The sequence below is a fragment of the Coenobita brevimanus genome, chromosome 22 (assembly GCF_032717465.1).
Source record: "Coenobita brevimanus isolate Jiangsu-jjx chromosome 22, ASM3271746v2, whole genome shotgun sequence".
Lineage (NCBI taxonomy): Eukaryota > Metazoa > Arthropoda > Malacostraca > Decapoda > Coenobitidae > Coenobita > Coenobita brevimanus.
The window spans coordinates 29,449,207-29,471,309 of NC_136975.1; the positions used below are offsets into that span (position 1 = coordinate 29,449,207).

Here is a 22,103-nt window from a genome sequence, read left to right on the forward strand (position 1 = left end):
TGTACTGTTTGGTGTTGTGGTGTGGTGGAAGTGGTAGTAAGATTTTTATATGAAGGACTGGTTTAGCAGGAAGTGATTCTGTGTTGAGCGATGGTAGAAAAATGAAATGGTCAGAAAGGTAGCCTGTATTTGGCAACAATTTGAGTTTTGGGATTGTTTTTCTCATCACTTTATCAACCATCAATAATTACAATCACTCCAATCTAATCGCCACCATAACGACTTGAAATAGGTCCTTCTTTTCTTCTGTCATCATCATAATCATTATCATCGTTGTCGTCATCGTTAGGTCCAGCACTTCTTCAGTCGCAATAACGATATCTACCACAAACATTTTCGGAACGATTGGGTATTTTTTAAATTTACTCTGACTGCCCCAGATTCCTTTTATCTAACCTACCCTAACCTTGCCCTTTACCAAGCCCTCACTCCTCTCCTTAATACCCATGTCACTTCATTTAATTCTGTCTTATTTAGCTTTATTTCTTCCATCATTTCACTGTTTATCTCTCTCATATCATTTAATCTAACCTAAACTCTCGCCTCACTACTCACTTCACCTTACCTCAGTCCTTACCTCACTTTTCATCTTGTCTTACTTCGCGTCACCTTACTTCACATCCTTTAATTTAAGTGTACCTCCGTTCCAACCTCTTACCTTCGTGCTCATATTACCTATCATCTCACTTCACCCCTCATCTAACCTCATCTCCTTTGACCTAATCTCAGCCCTCACCTTCCACCTCACCATTCGCTGCACTTCGCCATTCCCCTACCCCATCATTCAGCCCACCTTATCATTCACCCCACCTCACCTTTCACCACACCTCACTCAACCTCTCCTCAATTCTCATTTCGTTTGTATGATATGCCATGGGTAGGAGTAGATCAAGGACAAATCAGAGTGTGAGCATTCAGAAAATGCATACTTCCGCTAAGACAGCACCATCCCCTCCTTCATGTTTTTCATTACCTTGTGTTTAATCTTTGACCTTTCTCGCCCCAAACTTCTTTCTCTTGTTTCTCTGATGACACTAAATGATTATTCCGAATTTCGTGCAATTACACCATTTTTTTTTTTCCCATGACATAATCGTAGCAGTCACAACCCAGGGCTCATCTGGATGTGAACCCGATGGGCTGCATGCTGAAGTCCCCCTCCTCCTGTAGTTCACCATCATCCTTTTGGGCCATAGTGAGGGAGGTGAGGGATGTCAGTATGACCAGACAATGGAACAGTTTGATTATACCGGTGCTACCACATGAAGGTGTCCTTTCTAGCACCTCATAACGTTTATAAAGCAGACAGTCAGTCCTAACCATAAACATAACCTTGGCGTAATTAACAAAGCTCTTAAACAGTTTCAGGTTAAGGACGTTATTCTTCTTATAGGCTTGATATCCCCTGACGATTCTGTTTCAACTCAGACCAGGCACTGTGGACTAAACAGGTATATGAAAGCTATACCTACCTTTCCAGTTCAAAAAACTCTCTTCTAAGCTGAATATAATAAGTTTGGAGGCAGGAAGAAAGAAATATGATAGCTGTCATCTCGGCGAAGGCGTTCGCAAGAGGAAAATAACACTACAGCCAGTATCTGAACGTGTATTAACGTATTCCTTCCTTCGGCGTGATAGCATCTTATTTATTTTAATCGTGCTTGCATCTGCCAGACAATTAAATTCAGATAAAGAGAGGCCATTCCATGTGAAGGTGTAGAAACATGCTTCATTAACTTCTATAATGGTGTATTCTTTGAATCATATTATCCCTCACTGAATTCTTATTAGGCTTAGGGCAGACTCTACTTGATAATAAGAAAGCAATATTCATTATTTTACTCTTTTAGTACGATGGCATATTTTGCTGTATTCTTACTAGCACCAGTCAGTTTTATTCTGCCTCCGGTGCCCTGTGCGATTACATTAAACTTACTGTATATAACCCTTTCGTATTGTGGGGGTTAGTAAGTCTCTATCAACCCTTTCTCTACTGTCTGTTAAAAAAAAAAATCAAGTACAATACATGAACTGAACTTGCACTGGAGAAAACTGACGATTTCTTTTATTGACTTTTACAGTTTCTGGATGAACATTAAGTTCTATCACTCCAGAAATTCAGAACAATTTTCTTCGAAATTCAGTATTACTTGCTTCGAACTCTTTCGCCACTTTTGTCTTCCTTTTTATGGAGGTACTGTACGATTAGCCATATGTCTACCGAATAACTCTTTTCAGGGCGTGAGATATCTTCCCAACTTCATCTTAATTACTGCCAGATGATTTTTGTCGATTTAAGAGCTCCTCTTCATCCTCTGACAGCCCAAACCAGTCTTCAGCAATCCTTCCATGATGGGTCATTGCTCTTACTGAGAAACTGCCTTCTGAAACACAGGCGTTTATGGTGCTGAATGGCATGTTTCGGTAGGGATGGATAATGCTTTGCTCTGCCATTCAGAATCTTTAACTGAGGTGAGTTTTCTCTGGGAAAATTGCTTGGTGTTAGCGGGAATGTACAACTTTCTCGGAGGTAAATATAATCATTTACCATTGGCTGGAATAAAACACAATATTCTTAGATCACGATCGAAACACTGAAACAGAGATGTAAATTGTCACATGACAATTTTTTGATTGAGCAATGAAGTATGTACTGGTGCAACAAATTTAATTAGTTAACTCTGATTAACATCAGGGGAAAATACGCTGTGATGATCATTATTAATCGAGAGCGTATTGAATGATGCTGCAGAGTAGACGAAGAGTATGGGATCTGACACGGAGGGAGGTGAGGTGGGGGTGGTGGGGCGGGGGGAGGGGTACGGGTAGGAGAGGCTCACGAATCAGCACTGAAGGTAATGAAATTGCTAACTTGATCCTTCCCACAATAATATACGAGTAAGCCCCTCAAAAGTGTAACTCAGACTCATGGACTCAGCCAAGAATAGTTCATATTCCCTAAGACAGTAACCGTAATAGTCACACTATTTTCAGTACTTTCAGACGATGCACTGGTCACCGATTTTTGCCAGCTACATTTTTATTTCCTTCAAAGCTACTCCAACAATACCAATCAAATAAGTTGCTTAGGAACCCTGGAGAGTCATCTTCATATTCTACTAGATACTTATTAGGTTTGTGCTTAGCCAGTGACTTTGTTATTTCGGAAGAAGTTTGTGTTTAATAATATTAGGAGGAATGTTTATTCTTACAATCATTCGAAAATAGTAATTTCGTTCAAATGACTTGGAGCAAAAGTTAGGTTAGTAATGAGTCTGCTGAGTTACACACAGCCTTTTTGTTGTAAGAAAAGACACCAAATCGTTGTGTAAAAATTTAAGATTATGTTTTTGCCAGATGGAAAACCAGTTCCTTATCTTGCTGATTGCCTCTACTTAGTCAACTCTTTGAGAGGACATGCGCTGGACATTGCAGAAAAAAAAGAAGTTATAATGAGTAGTGAAAAACTAATACCCCACGAACTGAGTCATGGGTTTACAAAGACTGAAATCTCCTGCGCTTAGTATTATCTGAATTTGCTAAAATCATAATGATGTTTGACCAAAAAAAAAAAAAAAAAAAAAAAAAGCCATTCATTTTACTATCCGTCTGTGGGCGTTGGAAAGCCCGAGGCTGAAGTACCAGTCCAGATGATTTAAACACGAGCAGAGCAGCCTACGTCTATGGCGGTGTTGAAATGACAGAAAAATTTCCAGCCACCGCTTGGAATAGAACCGTGGCGTGTTAGTATAAGCTCTCTTTCAACCCAAGACATCTATCAGCCATGACACCGAAGATAAATGACAAAGTTCGTGTATTGGGGTCAAAGACAGTAAAATAATAGCAGCATTAGCCTGGCTTTTTAGCTATTTAGAATTACTAGACAACTGATATACATGGAAAAATATTTGTAGATCAGATTCAATGACCCTTTTGGTACCGATATTACCTTGGCTGACTGTATCCGCAATGATATGTACAGACGCCCTAAGCACTTGTTTTACACTGTTTTGAAACTGTGTCACATACTGATAACCAAACCAACAATATACCACCGAGTTGGAAGAGTTGCAGTTTCTTCACTAGTTTTAGGTCTCACCAGTGCAAGAGAACTTTTGACTTTAACTGCACAGTACTATAATATAAACAGTGACAGCACCATATGGCATTCTAATGACATCAAACTCCGCCCTTTTTATTGGAGATCTAATCCCTTAACCACCAAACTCTGGCTTTCTTAAACATGATGACATTACTAACACTTACTTTTAATTACGATCTTTCCTTTTTATTCACTCATTCGTTCTGTTACCTCCTCTCTCTCTCTCTCTCTCTCTCTCTCTCACACACACACACACACACACACACACACACACACACACACACACACACACACACACACACACACACACACACACACACACACACACTTTTGTCGAACTGAATTTCGTCTCTAACTAAATTTCTTCAAATTAATTTTTCTCTCCTAAATTACTCACCCACTCACTTATTCACTCACACTCTCACAGATTTTGCCTCTCTCCCTTTCTCTTATTAATCCCCTCTCTCACTTACGCGGTCCTCTCACTCATAAATTCACACTAATTCGCTCTCACTCATTTTTGTATCACCTTTCCCTTCCTTCTCTTATTCCTGTCCCCCCCCCTCTCTCTCTCTCTCCCTCTCTCTCTTTCCTCCAAATCACTCACATACTCGTACTTAATTACTAACATTCAATTCCACGTTTTTCTCATTCTCCAAATATAATAACCTTTCCTCTCTCTGTACTCACTCACGTACTCATTCATTTACACACACACACACACACACACACACACACACACACACACACACACACACACACACACACACACACACACACACACACACACACACACACACACACTTCCTCATTCACTCACTCACTCACTTACCTTTTCATCCTCCTAACGAATCTCCTCACCAATTCGACTACATACTAGGTCACATTTTAATATAAGCTTGTTAATCCTACCAGTTCTCAGTACTACATTAACTATCTTCTTAACGCCCACGTACTCCTACACACCAGCCATGCATTGACCCACCCTACTGTACAATAATTTCTTCTTCCTGTCAACTTAAAAACTAAACAATTCACTCACTCTTGTCTTATCTTCCACTCACATAACTCCACTCACTCACTCACTCATCCACTCGCTCACCCACGCACTCAGTCAGCTACCCTCACAATCGTTTACCCATCCACTCACTCTACACACTTACCCGCTCACACATGAAACTTTTTATACTCGTTCATTCACCCACAAGATTTAAACTCACCCACTCACTCACTTACTCCATTCATTCACTCACTCATTTACTCACTCACTCATTCACTCACTCAGGCCTCAGTGTGATCGGGAGGGCAATGATTCGAAAGATCAGATGACTTAAAAATAAAGGTGAATAATTTAAGTGATAATTCAGAAGGCAGGAGTCAAGCTTGATTAGTTTCTGATGGTCATGAATTACCTCACATCTCCGACCAGGGGGGCTGGGGATTAGGGCCTGGGATTCGGAAAGAAGGAAGCGGGTTATGGAAGGGAACTGGGATTCGGAAAGAAGGAACAGGGTTATGGATAGTGGCTGGGATTTGGGATTTGGATCAGGGGTGTAGATTAGGGATTAGAACTAGGAAATGAGGATTAGGAATTATGGAAGAGAATAAGGGATATGGATATGGTACTAAGGATTAGGACTAGGGAATAGGCTTAGGCAGTGTATATAAAGATTAGGGTTGTGGATGAGGCCAAGGGATTAGGGACTGAAGATTAGAGACGGTACATGATTTGGGACCAGGACTGGGGAATATGTATTGGGAATACATAAGGGCATTGGCAATTAGGGATATAGATGAGAATAAGTGATTAGGAATAATGACACATGATAAGGGTTAGGAATTACAGATAATGAGTAGGGAGTTAGTTCAGGAATGGAGATTCGGGATTAAGAATGGGATTAAGGACTGGGATAACAGTTGAGGATTAGAAATTTAGTGTGTATGGATTAGTTACTTTCTGTGGGAAATGAGGATTAGGAATCTAATTTGGAAAGTAAGGATTAGGGATTCCATTGGAAAATAAAGAACATACAGCATGTGGATGGAGAATGGGGAATTAGGATTGGGAAAATGGTGAAGACGAGGATTAGGCAGTGATGTAAGAGATGAGTACTAGGGATTAGGGATAAGGATCAGAGATGGACAACACAGATAAGACCTCGGGACTAAGGGCTAGGGATGTGGATGGGGCGGCAGAACGAGAAAATGGGACCTGGGACTGGGATTTGGATTATGGGATTGGAGTTAAATCTAATGATCAGGACTGGCCGGAAGGTTGGAATTAGTGGCTGGGGATTAGTATTAAGGAATGGAGGCTGAGTCTAAGAAGTGCGGATGAAATAAGGGACTGAGGACTGGGACTAGAGGATGAGACTAGAGATTGGGCAAGGAGACTGGGCGATGGGACTAGGGACTGGGGACTGGGACTGAAGACTCGAATGAAGTTAGATACTGGGTACTGATACTAGGTACTGGGATTAGGAAGTGTGGCTGAGGTTAGAGGGTGGTGTTTGGAACTAACGATTGGAGATGAGACAAGGAATGCAACTAGTGACTGGGGGCTGAGGATGAGGACTAGGAACTGAGGATTAAGACTAGTGGCTGAGAATTAGGACTAGGAACTGAGGATTAAGACTAGTGACTGAGAATTAGGGCTAGGGGCTGTGATTAGGACTAGAGACTGAGGATTAGGTCTAGAGACTGAGGATTGAGAGTAGTAATAGGAGAGCAGGAGTAGCGACTGGAGGATGGGATGAATGGCTAGTGACCGGACTCCTAAGGATTGGGAATGGGACTGGGAATAGAAAGAAGGATATGGGAACTGAGGTAAGTAACTGGAGGTGAAACCTGGGATAATGCCTGGGGACTCAGACTGGAGATCTGAACTAGGGTCAGGGACTAGATACTAGGTCTAGAAATTGGGATAGCGTTAGGGATTGAGAATGGTTAAGGACTGTGGGTAGGGATTGGAGATGGGAGTGGATGACAGAGATAAAAATGGGAATACTGATATTGAAACAGGAAAGTGAGGAATGGGATGAAAATTGGAGCTGGCGATGAGGAGTGATGGATGAGTTTTGTAGATAGGTACTGGGGGTTGACGACTGGAACTGAAGCTAAAGAGTGAAGATTGGGGTCTGGAAACTGGTAGGCTACTGACGATTAATGATTGGGACTGGTGCTGATGATTAGGGACCGATATTCAGTTGGAATGGAAATGAAGACTGAAACTGAGGCTTTTTAGAGAGAACTAGGATAGAAGACTGGGACTGGCGCCGAGTAAGGACTGGGACTGATGCCGAGTGAGGACTGGGAGTGGTGCCGAGTGAGGACTGGGAGTGATGTCGAGTGAGGACTGGTAGTGGTGCCGAGTATGGACTAGGAGTGGGGTTGAAGACTTGGATTGGTGTTGTCTGAGGATTTGGATTTGGATTTGGATTAAAGACTGGAATTGGATTGGATATCATGACTAGTGTTGACTGGGAACTGGGACTCAGACTGAAGACAAACTGACGAGACTGAGACTGGAGATGATAACTGGTACTGGTGAGGTTGGGACTGAGGAGAGAGAAAGAGAGAGAGAGGGAGAGGTGAATGACGTCAGCAATTATAACAGAGAACTGTAAGAAAAAAACTGCACAAAACAAGCATCAATAACGATACGCGTCATTTCATCAACAAACAGAAAATGATTATGGTTTAAAAATATCGTCCTCGCTAAGAAACAACAAAAGAAACCCAACTATAACATGAAGGAGCACCACCAATATGCATTAAACTCAAAAGCGCTCAGTGAGCGCATACCTCCGTCAATGCTGTTGCCATTAAAAAGGATCCGGATCAGGATCCGTGTATACAGGATCCAGATCCGGATACGGAGCCCCCCCTCCAAAAAAAAATAATAATCGATTTTTTCTTAGTCCATGACCCACCTTTCCACAATATTTCACTGAAATGCACTGAGAACTTTTGGAGATATTGCGCGGGATACTCCGGTTCCGGATCTGGCACCACCCCCAAATTTAACCATTTCTTCCCTTGCCCATGGCCCACCCATCCCGAAAATTTCATCAAAATCCGTTCATACCTTCCTGAGTAATCCCGGATTCGAATTCGTGGATATAGAATCTGCATCCGCCGCAAAATTTAATCAATCCTTTCGTAGTCTGTTGCCCACCTTTCCACAAAATTTCCCTGGATTGCATTGAGAACTTCTGGAGATATTGTGCGGGATACTCCGGATCCGGATCCGCCCCCATTATTTAATAATTTCTTCCTGGGCCAATAGCCCACCCATCCACGAAATTTCGTCAAAATCCGTTCAAAAAATGTTGAGTAATCTCGGATCCGGATCCATGGATATAAGATTCGTATCCGAATCCAGATCCGCCCCCAAATTTAATCAACTCTTTTGTGGTCCATGGCGCACCTTTCCAGAAAATTTCATTAAAGTTCATTGAGAACATTTGGAGATATTGTGCGGGATACCCCGGATCCGGATTCAGATCTGCCCCCCAAATTAATCATTTGTTCACTGGCCTATGGCCCACCCTTCTACAAAATTTCATCAAAATCTGTTCATAACTTTATGAGTAATCCTCTAACAGATAGACACACAGACAAACAGACAAACAAACCAACGCGAGGTAAAACATAACCTCCTCGGCTGAGGTAACAGTAACAACGTAAGCACTATTAAGCATCATGCATAAATGAAGCACAACTGAGAAATGATAATAATAGTAGTAAAAACAAAAAAGCACTAAGAATCTCCTATAAAACAGTAAACATTACCACTGCCACCAACCGAGCTCCTGCATTAACAACACCAACAACGACAACAACAATAGATCAAAAGTGGCCACAAAGCACAGCATCGCTGGCTCGAACTTTGGCCTTGACCCATAACCTTGACCTCTGATCGATCAGCACGAAAATTGACTCACTTTCTCCTCTCTCCACATACAAAGTATATACCAAGTTTGATTAAAATTGGATCAGACATTAATGAGATAAGGGTGCATCCTTGAATTTTATCTTGATCTGCAATAAAATCCAATAACTTTTTTTTCCAGATCCACACACAATGCAAGTATTAAATTTGATTTCAGTTGGATCAGGTAGGCTACTCATCAAACATTTTGTTAACATACATACATAGATATACAGATACCGTATATACGTAAACTACATACAAGGAGTTCAGTCACAATGGTTACATCTTTGGCTTCTTTAATAAGCAGCACCATCGCCACAACCACTAACAAAGCGTCAGTAACTTCAGTCACACCACTGACAACATTCTGGAAAGCACTGACAAGAATAACATAAACACTGCTGAACATCAACCACCATTACAGGTACTAATCTTCTGGTAAGCAACACCAACAACAATCACAACAACTCCAGTAACTCCATATTATAAAACAACAATAACATCAATAGCAATTCTAACACCATCCTAAAGTACAACATTGACAAGGACATAAACATCATCACTACCACCACCACCATCACATCACCATTGCCAACCAGCTTCCTGAAAACAACAACAAGAGCCCTTAGACAGCGCATACCTCTGTCCAGGCAGCACCACGGACACTTTTGACCTTAAAGTTTTGTTCCTTCCCCTTATTTTGCCATTTTATTTTTGAGACAAACAGGCAGATAAACAATCAAACCGAGCTAAAAACATAAACTCCTTGGCAAAGGTAACAACATCATCATCACCGCCACAAAACAACTTCCTGAATAACAGCAATGGATGAAATTTTACTCACATAATGAACCTGCATTCATTGCCAACGTACAACGCCTTCGCCAAGACCTGGAAGCACTTCAAGTTCAGGTATAATGCACGTGTTGCTGTCTGTTCATATTTGAGGAGAGTAAAGACGATCGAAGTCTGGGTGAAGCTGTTGTATCTTCTAAATAAGTACAGCTTCAGTATGTGGCTATGATTTCCTTCAACTGAACATCCCACAACACTGTAAACTCGAGACCTAACAACATTAACACCACCAGTAATCACTTCCTGAAAAACAACATTAATATCAACACACATCACAACACCTCCAACAACAGTGGCATAAACACCTTTAACAACTTCTGAAATGGTACCATTAACACATACACAACACTATAACCACCAACAGCAACAACATAAATACCACTACCAACCCGGCAAGCAGCCTGTTGAATAACTCAACGAACAACCCAATTACAAGAAAGGCTCCTCGAGTGCAAGCAGCGAGGTCGGAATGAAATATAATGAATCGAATCTCTAAAACGTCTAATGACCCTAGTTGATTTTAATGAGGGAGCAGTCTTTAGGAGGAAGTAATTGAATTTAAAAAGTCATAATAAGTATGATTTGGTGTCTATCTGTGTAACTGTGTTTATCTACTGAGTGGTATTTCTTGCGGTGTCTGCTTATACACGTATCCATCTACTGACTCATTTGTAACATCTATTAACTCTTTCACTACGATGACGTCTTCTATCTTGCAGTTTCCAAAGAATTCTAATCGCCGTATGATAGGCTTTTCGAAGGCTCATCAGTACTTGAGTACTCTCTTAATCTGATTATAATTTTCTGGGTGCAGCAAGAATGCAATGAAATACATGCAATGAACTGAAAGAAGGAAATAGCTTTATGTCTGGTTGTCTCCATTTATGTCATTTTTTTTTATGCAATCTTTCAGTTTTCTCGGTATGATTTGTGTCTATTTTGTGCCAGTTTCTGTTGATATTTTAATAGCAGTTTTTGTAACAATCACATATTATGTATTCATAAAAATCTTTCACAGTCGGTAAGTTTGGGGTGTTTATTTATGGATCTGCCCTTGTATATCTCCTCAGTAATCATAATTTTTTTCCTAATAAATATGTTTCTTTTCATAGTTTATATATCTCTCTTTTTTGTCATTGTACTAATACTTATAAAATCTATTTTTGTTATAGGTATTTAATGTATCCGTCTACATTTAATCTATTCATTAATTGAAAAGGCTTGCTTTTATTTATGTGTTATCTCACTATCTACTGAATCAATTAATACCTCTCTTCAGAGACAGGTACTGCTTATTTTTATGTATCTCAGTATTTGTAAATTCAAAAACTCTCCGAAAACCCGTCCCAACTTCTTGACAACAACAACGTCTTTCTTTTTTTTCCATTCTTGATACCACCAGACGAATTTATTCAGCTTAGGAGAGTTCCGTAGTAGCGAAGGTATCTGTAAAAGCTATATATAGTTCCTCATTTCGGAAAGTTTCTGATAATAGGAGTAAAAATATGTTGCTAGCTAGAATACAGTAAAAAAAAAAAGACGCACTGTTTCTTTTTTTACCTTTATACTTTGCTATCAATCCCTCCAACAAAACATATCTCTGCAAAAAAATATTTTTGTTTTATGTTTAGCTGTATTTATTAGTCAACCTACCATTTCATAGCCTCTCTTAATTCATTAATGGTCGGAGCAACCCTGGTACAATTCCAGTTATGCCAGACGATTTGATTCAGTTGCGTGAGCAACTTAAGAGTGAGTGTTGATAAAGAGGCCGTTAATTCTCTTATGGTCGAGATAACTCTAGTATTAAATTACAACCAAGGACAGACGACTTTACTCAGCTATGATTGAGACACATGTGCCCGAAAGTTAGTACATGTGTTAGTGACTACTACTTAACGCATCTGTCTTTATCAGAGTAAAGAAAACAACTCCCTTTATAATTATGCAATGATGCTTATTTATATATCTCTGTTTCTGTACCTAATCATTCAGAAGCATCTCATGGTAACTGTTTTGGAACAAGTTGTATAAATATCGGACATTTGTCTAAATCTACTGTGTACTAATCATTATCATCCTATTTTCCACTATCACCAAGGGTGGGAAAAATATAGATACCAGAGAAGCAATTCTCTCTGCTATAAATATTAACAATTCACAGCCATTTAGTATATTTAAGTTGTTAGCCATGGCATATCTATCTATCAGTGTATATATATATATATATATATATATATATATATATATATATATATATATATATATATATATATATATATATATACACGTCTTTCTGTCTGTCTATCTATCTATCTATCTATATGTATATATAGCCACTTATCACCTAGGCGCTTATCGTCCCAGTATTCATTAGCATTGTGAAATAAATAGACTTAAGTCCTTTATACACTAACAAGAGCATGGACTATACGCTATTTGGTTATATGATTAATTATCATTACCTCAAATTATCCTCACTATGATTACCTCCCAGAGCCCATTAAGCCAAGGAAAATAAGCTAGCACTGCCAGACGTAAATAACCCAAGCCGAATTTCAGAATCATCCATTTCACCCCCCAAAAAATATAATCCGAAGAGAAATAGACACAAAAAATAAACTTAAATGTAAACCAAATTTCGATCTGAACGAAAGCGAAAGAAACAGTAGGAAAAAATTCTCGTATCGGAATTAGCGGGAATTATGCAGCGTTCACGAGGGAGAATTGGAATGAAATCGTAAAGAGGATGAAAAATGAGTATAACTATGAGGTGGAGGTAAAATGCTGGGGAGGGATGGAATGATGAGGGAGGAAGAAAATGAGGATGGGGAGTGAAAAATGGTGGAATAAATTTTATAGAAGATGATGGTAGACGAATTTGGTGGTAGTTAGCTGGTTGGTGATGGAAGTATTTGGGGGGTGTAGTGGTTATAATGGTTGTGATCGTAGTGGGATATGCTAGGTGTGATTGTTGCTGTAGTGGGAGGAGGCTGGGAGCTGACTGTGGTAATAGTAATAGTTGTTTTAGAAGGTAACTGTGGTAAAAGTCGTCTAGCCTAGGTTATCTCTGATAGATGATGGTGGTAGTTGGTATATGAAGTGGATGACTCTTGTGGCCGAGTTAGGAAGTGGCTGGGGTGGTAATTGTTGCGTTGGTAAGTGGTAATAATAGTTGGTGGTATTTATATTTTTCATTCGTAAATGAAGTACGTGTGATTCTTGCAGTGATGATGGGTGACTGGCAGATAATGCTGGTAGTATTTTAGCTGGAGGCAACTGTGGTAGTCAGGAATGGTAGCATTTGTAATGGCAGATGACTGTGGTTCAGATGGTGGTTGTATGAATTATGAGTGGTGGTAGTTGACAGATGGTTGTGGTGGAAGTAGGTGGATGGGGATTGTGGTTGCTTGTATGTGACTGCGGTAAAAGTTGTTGTTATTGTCCAGCTCCAGCCTGTCTGGTTGAGCAGACCCATCAACCACTGGGAAGTAACCATCCCTGCAGGGTCATCCCGTGCAGTGGATTGATGTTCCCTTGTGGCAGACAGCGCCTCTTCACAGCAAGGCGCTGGGAAAAGTGTGGAGGGTAGGTTCCTTGATGGACGCTACATTTACGTCTCTACCGATTATCAGGTGCATCATGACAGGCTCCTCATCACCTCGTTATTTGGTTATAAAGTTACAACCCAGCGTTATAAATGGTTCCCTGGGTTAGAGGAAACCATTAGGCTTGTCACTCAGTGTAGAGCCACCTGAAGCGGAAAGAAGAGTTATAGAAGACGACAGGAAGAATTGAAGAAATAAGAAAAGAACAGGACAGACTTAGAAAAAGAATGATAAAATGCGAAGGAGGAGTATGTCGCACTACAAGTGAGTGAATAATGTTCGTCACCACCTACCATTATGTGACAGCAGTATTAGAGGTAAGTACTTTGAACGCTGTAGAAAATAGTGGATATTATGACAGTTGTTTGTGGTAATGAAAGTTTAGGTGCGTGTCTGGTGGCTGTGGTTGTTGTTGCCCTGCCCTGGTCTGTCAGACCGAACAGACTCATCGACCACAAGCAAGCAACCTCCTTCCTGTGGCAGACAGCGCCTCATCAGGATCGGAACAGGGTCCTTTTACATGACAATGTGCAGGGAAAATGGAGGAGGCATGGTCCCAAAGAGAATGAGCTCTGTACAGGAGATAGATATAAACAGTAATCTCAGCCTGGAGTTTGAATGCTTGGCAAACATGGTTGAGTTCCCCGCCTGGGAGGGTTGTGCCAGGCCAGTTACCAGCCTTTAGCCCGATGTCACTTCCATGGTAGTAGGCAACCTCCCGGGACGATGGTAACCACCCTCCTGCTACCTTTTTGGCGGGCTGACTGGTGATACACCTTTTCCAAGGGTGGCCCGGGAATATGCAGGACAGGAATATCCATCTTCCCCGATCCAGAGGCAAGTTCCAACCGTATACCCTAATAGTTGTAGTAGAACTGGGAAGAGAATGTGGCTGATGCTGAAGGTGGCTGTGTCTGTAGGTGGCTGCGACAGGTTAATCGATGATAGTAGCCTTACAAGGGTTTACAACGGACTGAAGAAAGAAGGTCAGTTTTTAATATTCTTCAGTATTTCAAGACGACGAAGTTTACTATCATTCATTCTTACTATCATAAGATGAGTTTATTTAGCTTGGTGGAAACACGTCCTGATGACTGGGAAGATGAACAGGCATTACGTACTGAAAGCCTTGGGATTGTTTTTACTCATGGTGTACAAGGTGTCTCTGAGATTTATGAGAAACTTGGGACTAATTCTGAGTAAGAAAATGCTATGTCAGGTTCACCCCAATTCTCAGCCGTTAACAAGCCACAATTACTGATGACCTTAACAGTGAAAATGGCCTCCTTCATATTAAATAAAGTTATCAGCAATAAGGATTTGGTATAGATTAAGAACTGGACCCACGTTGATACAGCATTTTAAAACTCAAAAGTGGCCCTTGACTAAATTTTCAAAAAATCTAGTAGGACTCCCTGTATATAAGGTGAACTTCGTCCAGCATTAAAGCTGCATGTGACTTTTATACAGTATGTCTGAAAATTAATAAATGGTTGTGGGAAGTGGCGCCGTTTCGCAAACGGACGGGAATACCTGTATTTTTGTGTGAATATATATATATATATATATATATATATATATATATATATATAATTATAAGACAGTTCAAAGGTATCTCTTGTGACATGGAGGGTAACCATAGACCACGCCATTTAAGGAATCAGCCCACGTCTGTGATGGCATTATATGATAGAAAAATTTCTGTCAACCTTAACAGATTCGACCAGATGTGCACAGCAATTTCTGTCAACCTTAACAGATTCGACCAGATGTGCACAGCACCTGACTTACTCGTACATCTCGCCTGGCGCCTTACACCACGAGGCCACCTGTTGTAAATCATGTAACTGTATGCCGTAATTATAAATAATTTTCCAGTTTTCATTTATTTGTTACAAAAATACCAAACTTGGTAAGTAAAAGTTCAAGCAAAGAAGAGTTCCAGTGTTATGGTTGAAAGTTCAGCAACCTTAACTTCAAGTTTTTCGACCTTTTACAGCTCATTTCACGTAGTTCGGCGGCAGTAGAAGACTATACTAAGACTTCGTATCCTTTCCATAGTACTTTTCGTGACTAACATCCCTTTCTCATGTCAGTCTCTTGTTACAGTTCGGCATATTAGAGGAACAGATGGCAATTTTAAACGAAGTTAAAGTGGAAGAAGCATTTTTTTTCCTTACATGCGGAACGTATTCTCCAGTAATCAAAATGACGTCACACCAGAAGGAAGCTTTCTCTGTGCTTGAGTATCTTATTTAATAATTACGCTGTCGTTGGATACTTCCCTAGCCATAAGGGGAGCAAATATCTCTTAGTGAAGTTCCAGTGAGGAATACAGCTGTACTCATTCGTTTTACTTGTCCAGGTTCATTGTTGACCTACCATTTTAACACCTTCTAGCTTCTATGACTCATTCAGCCAAATAAAACTTCTTGGCGTTATCCGGAATAAAACACAAGTAACGTCCTAATCTTAAGCGGGTAACATTTCCTGCTATCTTAATAAGTATTTGAAATCTAAGTAATCATTTGTATTCAATCTGTTAAAAATATTTAGTTTTTAAACGCATAATTTTCCTTAATACAATTGAGCAGAGAGCAGAACACCTAGAAATACTATATTATGAAAGAAACAGACAAGTACTGGACGTATTTACTGTGCATCTCATTGTCAACATACATAGTTAAATTGTTTCAGTGCTTTCGTCACGTTTAATTTTTTTATAAATCTCATGCAACTCGATATTCAACAGTTTATTTAAGGATTATTATTATTTAGATATATTAAACTTCACCACAACATACAGCAACAGCAACCAGTGATTCAACATTGATAATCATGCTCAGGTTTTTTATTTTGTTCCCTCCCCCCCCCCTCTCTCTCTCTCTCTCTCTCTCTATCATTTTTTGATGGGCCGTGCAATTCAAAAGGGAAGTGGATTATGTCGTATACTTCTTCCCTCACTAGCTAACCATCATATTGTTGTGGCAGCTAAGGTGTGGTTGTGATAGTGGCGATGGGATTGTCGTAACAGAAAATGAAGAGAGGATTCTGGGAGCAGCGACAGGGGATGATGAGACTATGGTTGTAAAGATGGGACCGTGGCAGTAAAAATAAGATTGTGCTAGTTGAGGTAAGATTGTCTGTCTATCTACCTTTTGCCAGACGCCTTAATCCCGTAAGAGGTGGCCACAAACAAACCGCCTCCTTGTCCTCAGCCATTTCACTGCCCTAATTCCAACTCAGACCCCTCTCTCTCATGTACCTCTCCACTCCATCCCTCCATCTCATCTTTGGACTCCCCCTCCTTCTCCCCCCCTCCACCTCACTCACATACACCCTCCTCGTTAGTCTCTCACTCTCCATCCTCTCCACATGACCAAATCACCTCACTGTATTTCTCCTAACGCTCTCTAACACATCCACATCCACACCACAAAGCTCCTTCATTTCCTCATTTGTCAGTTTGTCTCTCCATGTAACTCTACATGCTCCTCTCAGATAACTCATTTCCATTGCTCTCACTCTTGACTTGTGTTCTTCCAACAAGGTTCAAGCTTCACGTCCATGTGTTAGAGTTGGTATCACACTACTGTTATGCAGCGACTTTTTTACGTCCATGCTCACTCCCTGACTTTTATCACTGCTTTCAAAGAACCAGCAACCTTTTTCCCTTGTTGTACCTTTTTAAGCATTTCACCCTCCAAACTTCCATCCTAACTTATCACACAACCCAAGTACCTAAATGCGCTTACATTTTCCATTTCTTCATCATTCAACATCATTATATAGGTAAAAATAAGATCGTGGTAATAGAAACAGGACTGTGACTATGGACTGCAGCAGCAGAAACAGTACTGAAGTAGCAGAGAGGATAGTGACAGGAAAGACCGGGATGAGTTAGCAGAGGTAGCACACTGGTTAGCGATTGTGAGGGGTAAGGTAGAAGACTGTGGTAGTAGAGGTAGGATTGTATTAGAAGTGGTTATGCAGTAGTGACAGATGTAGGTATAGGGTTATAATATGGCAGAGGATTGGTGACAGTTGTGGTAGAGTCTTAGTCATTAACTAATTTACCCTCTTCAGGTTCAGGATTAGTGAAGCGAGATTGCATCCCTCCCGATTACTGCTGACTGAATCAGCAAGATGTCGCTTGATTCTGACATGATTTCGAGATTATGTACAGGAACTTCTGACCCCACAAAACATAATTGTTGTGGTAGTATAAGATGGGAGAGGAAAGGTTGCGATTGTGGAGGTAGGTAACGGTTGTAAATGATGATGGCTGATGGTTATTGCTGTGGCGAATGACTGTGGTAGAGAATGGTAGTTGTGTTGATTGGTAAATGATGATGGAAGTGATTGTGATGATAATTAATCCCTTTATTACTTTACCTGAAGCTTTCCTTGAAGCAAAATAAAATCTTTTGGAAGTAGCAAGAACATCACCCCAAACACGTCATCGTACAGAACTTGATAAAGGTTATTTTTAACTGCTCTTAGTCTACTTACCTATGCGGCAGCAGCGGCAGGAGACGGTGGATGGTGCTGGCTGATATGATAAATGGCGACTGTGGTGGTAGGTAATAGATGTGGTGGACAGTGATGTTAGAAAGGGGTGGTGATAGTTGTACTGGTGGTAGTTATGGGAGAGGTGCAAGTTATGGTAGGTGGTGGGGTTGGGAGTAATAGGTTTAGTGTATGTGATACACAGAGGCAGCTTTGGTGATTGGTGGGGATAGGGGTGGTAATTGTGGTAAATGGTGATTAGTGATGGTGGAGTGGTGGGAGTACGAATAGTAGTTTTGGTAGGTAGTAAAGGTAGGGGTTGATCGATGAGGAAGTAAGTGTTTAGTTGAGATGGAAAGTGGTTATAACGGTGAGTCTAGAGGCTGTAGGTTAGTATCGGTTCATAATAATCGAGTTACTGATAATTTAGTACATAGCAAGAGATAAGAAGGGTAAGATGACACGTAAAATAATGAGAGATTGCTCAAGCCTGAGTGTAGTAACAAGGTAATGATAGTGGCAGAGAGTTATTACAGTATATTAGTAACAAGTGTTAGTGAAGGCCATGGATACCTTTTCAGCATCGATTAATAACCTTTTCTTTTAGAACCTTCCCCCATGAGCCGAATAATAACCGTTTGGTGGTGGTAATGATAAAAACGTCATCGTGGTAAATGGCCTAACAAAGCGATCGTTGTAACTGTGGTGACGTGTGCAAGTACGTAGCGATGGTGGCAATATGTGTATATGGGAATGACGCTTGAAAGTGGTTTGTGATGGACAACGTCTTCAGTAAGATGACGTCTTCTTCTACTTATTTTTTAATGCAAGGAAGAAGGAACCAAAGGCTAGAAGCCCGCTAGATTATTCCCTCCACAAAAAAAAAAAAAAAAAAAAAAAAAAAAATCATAACCCGTTCATTTCGAGAAGGCTGGACACGTTGCATTTAAGAGGCTGGAGGTCATAGACAAGAAATACAGACAGAGGAAGACAGTTCCAGAGTTGACCTGCTGCATACACGAAAGACTGTAAATGTCGGTTTATTCTTGCATTAGAGAACTCAACAGAAAAGGGTTGAGTTTTTTTTTATTTTTTTTATTTTTTTTATGTGTCCGACTCTGGGCATAGGCTTCACAGCCTGCTCTCAAGGCCCAGCAGTCCTCCTACATACCATACACCTCTACATGTCACCACTTCGGCGCTAACACCCACCGTCCATATTGAATACATGCTAGGGCTGTCTCATACAGGACTGGTGTATTGGTATTAGCGGGGGTATTTTTACGACATGTCGGCGGGTCTTCTGGTAGATCAGTAAAGCCTGATTCTAATGAAATTCAAATCCTTAAACTGTTCCCTGCCCCAGCCGGGATTCGAACCTGGGTCCGTTAGGACTACAGGCCACCTCTCTACCGATTGAGCCACCGCTTCCCCCAGACGGGTGCTAAGCGCCCGCCGTAATAGAGAGAGTTGCAATTAAATGGTTTGGAAGAGCAGTGACCGCTGTAGTAACGATAAAAGGTAGATAAAGAAATAACAGTCCGGCGAAGAGACTGAGGGTGAAGGTAGTCAGTAAGAGGAGAGGTTAATGAGATGAAAAGCCTTACACTCCACCCTGTTGAGAAGAGTTGCATATGGGGAGCCGCCCCACACATGAGAGTTGTTCTTTACACAGAGGCGAACAGAAACCCCAGTATAAAGTCAACCCCCGTGTGGGGGTAAAGAAGGTACGGACTGTAAGCTTAGCATAGCTAATCTCTTGCTATCGTCTGATTACTTTTAATTCCTTACTAGAAATCCCTGGTAATAAAATGTTAAGAAAATTCTTCCATATTCCCTTTCGAGAGGATGAGGTCATTTTTATTTAACTTTTGCCACCATCAAACAAGTCTCTAGAGTGTAAGTGACTCCTTCATTGTGAGGTCGGTTATAAACAGGCCTAGTAAGATTAATCATTTCGATACGATGACACAAACTTCACATTTTATTCTTATAACTCTCAGACGATTTCATTCAGCCTAGGAAGGACCACTAGTCGTGAAGGGATTAACGGAGGCTATGTCCAACCCCTCCAGTTCTAAGCTTCTTTTAAATAAAGTCGTCTGATGGTAGCCTAATGGACCATAAATGACGCCATCACAATAATGGGGTTAAGATAAATACTACAACGGCCATACCACGTTGAGTACACCGCTTCCCGTCCGATCAGCGAAGTTAAGCAACGTTGGGTCTGATTAGTACTTGGATGGGTGACCGCCTGGGAACACCAGATGCTGTTGGCATCCCTACGTGTCAAGTGGGGTTGGTGGAGGATTAGTGCCCCTCCCTGTAAAACAATTAACTCTAAGCCCTTGGCCACCCCGTTTGGGATACATGGCGTCTGGCAATGAATGAATGAATATACAGGTTATTGCTTCCACACAATGACGTCCATGCTATTTTATGCTTGCTGTTACCAGCTAATTTCATTTGTCTTAGGATAAACTTTTCTGCCAGGATGGGTTATTGATAATATTCCTTACTCATTTAACGAAACTGTGTCTCTCTTAGACTGAAAAGCTCGGTACCAGCAAGAATGAACTACAAAAGGAAGTCATCACAGCGAAACTGCAAGGTGGCTGTATACAAAGTCAGGGTAGTTCATTAAAGACACCACATAATATTGATGGATTTAGGTTACACAGACTGTACGATATTACACATTCATGGGTCAGACATTTGAAAAAATTTAACTCTTTCAATGCAGTGAGGTCCTATTTAGTATATTCTTGCTTCCTCTGGACTACCTTACTTGGTGAAAGGAGAGCCCCTAAAGTGGTGATGGGATTAATGACAGTTGTATCTAACCCGAAGAATTCGAATACTTCTCCTGAGATGAATAAATTCATAGTGATGGAAGCGAGAATAATATATAACTTTCGCCATTTAGGTGAACAGGAAGAAAATATGGCAAGATAGCAGCTTACCTCAACACGGTTAAGAAAATATCCTTACGTTATAGCATCCGCAAAGGTCCGCATTACAAATATTCTCATCGGCATCCGCACTTGATTTCATACGCATTCCCATATGCTCACATCCACATTCGCTTGAGATTTCATTCGCATTCCTTAATATTCTCTGGCACATTCGCACGTGTCCATAATATCTTCATTCACGTGTGCTCTCATGATCATCCGCCCGTGCTCTCATCGTCATTCGCCCGTGTACTCATCCTCATCCACACTTGTTCTCAGTCTCTTTAGCACGTGTTCTCATCCCCCGCCACACGTGTACGTATCTTAATTCGTACGTGTTTCTATCCTCAAACGCAAGTGTTCTTATTTGCAAGTATTCCCATCCGCATTCGTATGTATTCGCATCCTAAAGTACTTCAAGGTTTAGATGGTCGCATGCACACGTGTCTGCATCAGTACTCAAGATGTCATTCACGTCCTCCTCAGGCACCAAGCCAGTCATGTCTGCACTCCATATATCCTCGTCACCGTGGACTGGGAGACAGCTGGGATCGCTAGAGAGCTGGCGTGCGACTCATCTGAAGAATTATGAAGGGCCGTTTGGAGAGTCATTTTGAGTCACTTTCACCTGGACAGTTACGTAGTGAGTTACATGGACAGTCTATGTAAATCGTAATTTTAGTCATATGGAAAGAAAAGGTTTAACAGTACTTATCTTTCAAATCTAATGCAAATCGAAATGTACTAATCTCGAATCTGAGTTCCTCTTATACGACTTTCATTAAAACAAGCGGCTTTCAGTGCTTCATACTGTCTCTCCGTTTTGCATAGTTACGTGTTTATCTACCTTCATCATCATCATCATCATCATCATCTTCATCACCCAGGAGTAAGGAAAGATGAACATAATTCACACTGAAAAATTCTGTGTTGTACCCACCCTCTCCCTCTCTGATCGTCTCATCCCTCATCGAACTTGCCAATCACAGAAGAATGACCCACAGAAGGAAGGGACGAATCAGAACCAGACACAAAAACATCCAGCCACGAACACGGAGAAGAAACCGAAAAGCGGTTCCCGTGTCAACACACACACACACACACACACACACACACACACACACACACGTTATGAG

At 40.9% G+C, this 22,103-nt stretch overlaps 1 non-coding gene across 1 annotated transcript; it reads left to right on the plus strand.

The window, feature by feature from the left end:
- The first annotated feature begins 20,173 nt into the window (after positions 1–20,173).
- On the plus strand, positions 20,174–20,292 carry LOC145392579 (5S ribosomal RNA). Its single transcript, XR_013896011.1, has one exon. It is a non-coding gene; the product is annotated as a 5S ribosomal RNA (ribosomal RNA).
- Positions 20,293–22,103: the final 1,811 nt, after the last annotated feature.